The sequence below is a fragment of the Numenius arquata genome, chromosome 7 (assembly GCF_964106895.1).
Source record: "Numenius arquata chromosome 7, bNumArq3.hap1.1, whole genome shotgun sequence".
NCBI classification, from domain to species: domain Eukaryota; kingdom Metazoa; phylum Chordata; class Aves; order Charadriiformes; family Scolopacidae; genus Numenius; species Numenius arquata.
The window spans coordinates 10,724,363-10,730,362 of NC_133582.1; the positions used below are offsets into that span (position 1 = coordinate 10,724,363).

The following is a 6,000-nucleotide window of genomic DNA, read 5'->3' on the forward strand; positions in this document are numbered from 1 at the left end:
GCTGATATTGACTCTGAAGTTTTAGCACAACGACTGAAGGTTTATGGTGAATTTCCATGATGAATTTTGTTGAACTGTTCAGTTGCAAACAGGATAAATCTAACCATACATTCACACCACCTGAAGCAAAGCTGTTTCTAGAAAAACAGGAATCAGACCGATGCTACCAAGAGTTCAAGTCGAACAGTGTTGCTGGAGAGCTGTTTTTTCCCCATCCTTCCTCCCACCATGCTAGTGCTTCAGCAGGGTCATGATAGCATAGACATCACCGATGAGGCTGGAAGGACCAGTGGATAAATACTCTAGGGATACAACCCCAACAGTTCACATATTTCTCCCAAGGAACTACATAGAGCAGCTCATCCACGGTATTACTGACATCCAACCAAGCTGGAGTCCAAAGTCAATAAAGGACACGGACTGTATAAACTCTAAGAACATCTATCTCAACATGTTCCAAACTGGAAGGAAACAAACTATACACTTCTTCCACGACTGTGTCACTGGAATAAAGAATACGTTACTGTAAGAATCCATACACAGATTCTTAGAGCATGACCCTAAGTTGTTGCAGGTATTTAATGCCCAGATACTGAGATATTGAACATCTTTTCTCTTCCTGAGAGCATTTTTTAACATCAAAACCATTCATTCTTACACTGAAGAACAGAGACTTTCCAAAAGCTGACCAAGACCCAAAATACAGAACCAGAAAAAGAACAGAAGAAAACAGTTTGTTCGGTATCTACAAAGTTTTCCAGAATCTGGTTCACACGTCAGCATGTCTGACTAATATTTACAGTGCTACCAAGATGAAGTAGGCTGAACAAAGGCCAAATTAAAAAAAAAAAAAAAAAAAAAGTACTATGAAAACTTCTTCAGTGAGTCATTCAAGCAGTGTAGCTTCCAAGGTCTGTTATTTTAAGCTTAAATCCACATATGCACTGAGCTGAAGCCAGCCCTTTTAAAAAAAACAAAAGGACCAGATATTGGCAACTCAGGTATCATTTACTCTTTTTTTTGTATTTTGAAGATAAAACGACCATTTACTTTTTTTTTGTATTTTGAAAATATAAGGACAAACACGTTTTGATGATCATAAAGCACCAAAACCACTGCTAAAACATTCACTAGAAACAAAACCATAATAACTTAAGTAGTTTGAGACAAAACTCTGTTGGGGTTGGGGGGTGTGCGGGGAGGGAGTCTGAGCTGATTATTTTTTCCATATATCATTCCACTAGAAGACATGACATTAGATTTTCAATTAGCCATGTAAAACAATTGGCTTTTTTTTTTTCTGAAGTGTACTATTCATCTGCAACTTCCTCCTTGATGAACATGCTCTGTACAAAAAATGAATAGTACCAATAATTAAACAAACGACTATTCCTTGCTACTTATGAGCAGATATTATCCTCGATGACAAATACAGTTATCACTTAAGGAAGAGACATCAGCTAGTGATAAAAGTAACAATGTCTGATAAAACCTACCCACCGTATTACTTGTTGCCAAAGGCAGACTTAGGACCATCATGTACCTCAGTCATGGGAAGAAGGAAGACTGGACACTCCTGTCTCCTTTCCATAATCCTGCACCTAACTGGAAATCAAACATGGTTAAGACTACTCTCCACCACTACGGGTTACATGGCAAGTTGTCCACTAAGGATTTGTGGAACTGTGCTAAATTTGTGGACTCTTAAGCCCTGCAATACCTGTGAGCCCAAAAGTGGGGAAACCATTGTCTCAGAGCAGGAGTTTGCATGTCCCACATGACAAAAGCAATACCAAAAGTCTTATAATAGCATAATAGCAGAGATGACAACAAGGTTTGCTGCTGCCCCAAACAAAATAAAAATCAGTAGCTTGTCTTCTGACTTGTCACTAACTTGTCAGCAATGCTAGCGACTTGTCCCTGGACAAAGCCGAGGCTCCCAGTTCCTCCCGTGCTCTAGAATCAGGGGGAGGCACAGCATCAGTCACCTCCCAAGAGGCACCACCTCTCAGCGTGGCCTGACTTTAGAATTTGGAAGGGCTTTCTTACTCCTACACACAATACAGCTATTCAGCTGGACTGGACCATTACTTGTAACCCTGTCTTTGTAAAATGATGCTTGAATATTGCCTGCTAGTAGACATACCTTATGCTTTTTAGGCTACCTTTGACTTCCTCATCTTTAAAAGGTGGCCAACCATTTGCCCTAAAATAAATCCTTTGGAGCACCCCTTGCTCCCTGTATCCCACACCTTTCAATAAAAACTGTTTGTACACAGACACTTATAGGTAGGACTGTAAGAAAAGAAATGAACAACCACCAAGGTAGCTGTATACTCCCTGTAGTAATTTGTTTCAGAAACTTAATAAATTTCAGCTGGGGTAGCACCTCATAGAATCATAGAATGGTTTGGGTTGGAAGGGACCTTAAAGATCATTGAGTTCCAACCCCCCTGCCATGGGCAGGGACACCTCCCACCAGACCAGGTTGCTCAAAGCCCCATCCAGCCTGGCCTTGAACACCTCCAGGGAGGGGGCATCCACAGCTTCTCTGGGCAACCTGTTCCAGTGCTTCACCACCCTCACAGTAAAGAATTTCTTCCCAATATGTAATCTAAATCTCCCCTTTTTCAGTTTAAAACCATTGCCCCTCATCCTATCACTACGGTCCCTGATAAAGAGTCCCTCCCCACCTCTCCTGTAGCCCCCTTTAGGTACCAAAACACCACTATAAGGTCTCCCCGGAGCCTTCTCTTCTCCGGGCTGAACAACCCCAGCTCCCTCAGCCTGTCTTCAGAAGAGGCGTTCCAGCCCTCTGACTATTTCTGTGGCCCCATCCTTAACTGTAAGGTCAAGCACATCCCATCCAAGTTTAGTTCAACACTGAATTTTGTGGGATTGTCTAAAAAGAGTACTGAGAATCTGCCTGGATAAGTGCTTAACGCAAAAAGGCTCACAAACCTGTGGTCTGCTTACAGACGGACTTAGAAACACCCTGCATTTTCCAAGCTACTGAACCAGGCTGCCGTATCTTACAAACGTCGCTGCGTGCGATGATATTGTTAATTTTAGTTCTCCGGAGCCCTCCAGTGGAACGAGCTGGTGACAGGAGCCACCAAACGGCACACACATGCCACCAAACAGCACACACATTCCACCAAAGACACTCCATCTACCGGGGCCAGGCCGCTGGCAGCCCCAACCGCCGGACCCTGCCGCACGTGTTGCCTTCCTAACTGGCTTATTCCCGGCTAAATAAGTCGACGTCCTCCCCTGCCCATGCAGGGGCGTTCCTTCGCCACCTCCCGGGCCGGCCTCTCCCGCCCCCCCCCCCCCCCCCCCGGGAACCAATAGCACCCACGGCGGCTTCACCCCCGGCAGAGCCGGCGCCGCGCCCCCCGCGGGCATGCGCACTGCCGGCTAACGGGGCCCGCTCCCCGGAGGCCACCGGGGACCCCCCAGCCGGGGGGGGGGGGGGGGAGTGGCGGCGGCGCATGCGCGCTGAGCGGGACGGGGGTCCCCGGGGGCTCCCCGGCGCCGGCCGCCCCTCGTCCCCCTCCCGCCGCCGCGCATGCGCAGCGGGCCGCCAGGCAGGCCCAGAAGCTCGGCTCTGCCCTGCTCCTCTGGGCTGGTGCGGCGCCGCCGGCTCCTCACGCCCGGCTCGGAGCTGCCGCCCCGCTGGGCGGGCGGCCACCAACGCCTCCCGGCCCGGCCCGGCCCGGCTCGGGGAGGAGGAGCGAAGGGGAAGATCGGGTCCGCTCGACACCCGTCGGCCCCCGGGAGCGCTGGCGAGCGCAGCCTGCCCCGCTACTTACACGCTCCCCCGCCTCCCGCCGCCGGCGCTGCCGCTGCTACCGCTCGGCGGCCGCCTTCTCCCCTCTTTCGCTCCTCGTCTTCACGAACAAGACAATATGGCGCCTACTGGCGCTCACCCGGAAGTAAAACGCGTCACGGTGGCGACCCTTGCCTGCAACACGCGAACGCCTCCCGCCGCCATCTTTGCTAAGGGCAAGCGGGAGGGCGGTGCCTCCCTTCCCCCCCTCCCTTGGCGGGAAGCAGCCGGCGGCGGGCAACGCCCACCCCCCTCCCTCCCCCCTAGCGCCGCCATCTTTACTGTGGGCAGCCACACAAGTTCCTGTCGCCCGCCGCTCTCCATGGCAGCCGGGGACAGGGGGGTGTCTCCCGCGGCCCACATCGCCCTGTCAGCGCAGGACGCCCCAGGGGCCTCCCCGCGGCGGGAAGCGGCCGGGGTTCCCCTGGCCTTAGTGTGAGGAGTCCCGCGGGGAGCTCAGCAGCCCCGCGGCCTCCGCAGGTAACTGCAGGCCGGGGAGTGCGAGCGCAGGCTCTGCTGTGGAGCCCACACGGAGAAGTGTTTTACTGTGAGGGTGATGAGACACGGGAACAGGTTGCCTAGGGAAGCTGTGGATGCCCCCTCCCTGGAAGTGTTCAAGGCCAGGCTGGATGGGGCTTTGAGCAACCTGGTCTGGTGGGAGGTGTCCCTGCCCATGGCAGGGGGGTTGGAACTATATGATCTTTAAGGTCCCTTCCAACTCTAACCATTCTATGATTCTATGAAGTGCACAAAGGTGCTCCGTGAGGTGGATGTCACTCTGGGCAGCGATGCCGCATGGGGATATACGAGCCACTTACACGTTGTGCAGCTGCGGGGTGTCAGGGTTCTAAGGCAGTCAGATCAGTGTGTGCACAGCTGGAGCAGGGCAATTCTTTAAGTAGTTTATTCAGAATACCCAAATTAACTTTTAAGTTGCCGTGAGATTTGCCTTGAAGTTATCATCGTGTACTGACGCATGAAGAGAAACCAAAGTCGTCCTTGGTTAAGTAGCTCTTCCTGTCTGGGTGCTGGGGTTGATTCTGGAGGCGAGGACTTGGCGGTTGCTCTGCTTTTTCCGGAACAGAGATTTTCATTACCCAGCACATTGCTCACCCCTGCCATCACTTCCTTTCCATCCTTTCGCATCATCTGTTGTAAATGCCTGAAACGGCCATAATCTCTTTGATCATCAGATACAGTAGCACTAATACCCACATAGAGTCATAGAATAACTTCTAGCAAATTGAAAGCTTCAAGAAACTTGTGCTTTCCTTCACGTAGTGATTTCATTGTAAGATTTGTTGGTGCCACTTACGCTACATAATACTGTTCACTGAAGTGTTCTAGACTTCTGGATATGGGTATGTTCCTGTGCAACCTGCTCTAGGTGGACCTGCTCTGGCAGGGGGGTTGGACTAGATGATCTCCGGAGGTCCCTTCCAACCCCTTGTGATTCTGTGATTCTGTCTTTTGTGTTGCAGTGGCTGGACCAGGGACATTTCCCATGGACAGAAGGGTTTTGGAAGATTTAACTCTGTCCAGCATTGACTGACGCACAGCTGGAACCTTGGAGTGGTACTTCCAGATGTGCAAGCTTTAAGCTGCTTAAGCTGCTACTGAAACTGGGGATGTGAGGGGGACCCACTTTTGGTCCTGGTCTTACCACAGAAGGACAAAACCCTATTCTTGTGAAGGGAGCAAACTCTTGTCTCTTACCCTGTGACCTATGCCATGCATAAGGCAGGGGGACACAAGTGGTGTAGCTTAAGCGTTGAAGGATATGGACTCATCTCTTGAAAGGCTGAGGGACTTGGGTCTTTTTAGTCTGGAGAAGACTGAGGGGGGAGATCTGATCAACACCTATAAATACACAAAGGGTGGGTATCAAGAGGATGGGGCCAGTCTTTTTTCAGTGGTGCCCAGTGACAGGACAAGGGGAAATGGGCAAAAACTTGAACATAAGAAATTCCATCTAAACATGGGGAGGAACTTCTTTACTTTGAGGGTGGCAGAGCCCTGGAAGAGGCTGCCCAGAGAGGTGGTGGAGGCTCCATCTCTGGAGACGTTCGAAACCCACCTGGACACGTTCCTGTGCAACCTGCTCTAGGTGGACCTGCTTTGGCAGGGGGGTTGGACTAGATGATCTCCAGAGGTCCCTTCCAACCCCA

General features: G+C 50.8%; 1 protein-coding gene across 1 annotated transcript in view; it reads right to left on the reverse strand.

Annotated features, from left to right (window-relative positions):
• The window catches only part of PNISR (PNN interacting serine and arginine rich protein), a 28,319-nt gene extending 24,389 nt beyond the window's left edge, over nt 1–3,930 (reverse strand). Inside the window, exon 1 of the mRNA XM_074151122.1 lies at nt 3,816–3,930. The gene's annotated coding sequence lies outside the window, so the exon portion shown is untranslated. The remainder of the gene's footprint in view (nt 1–3,815) is intronic.
• Nucleotides 3,931–6,000: the final 2,070 nt, after the last annotated feature.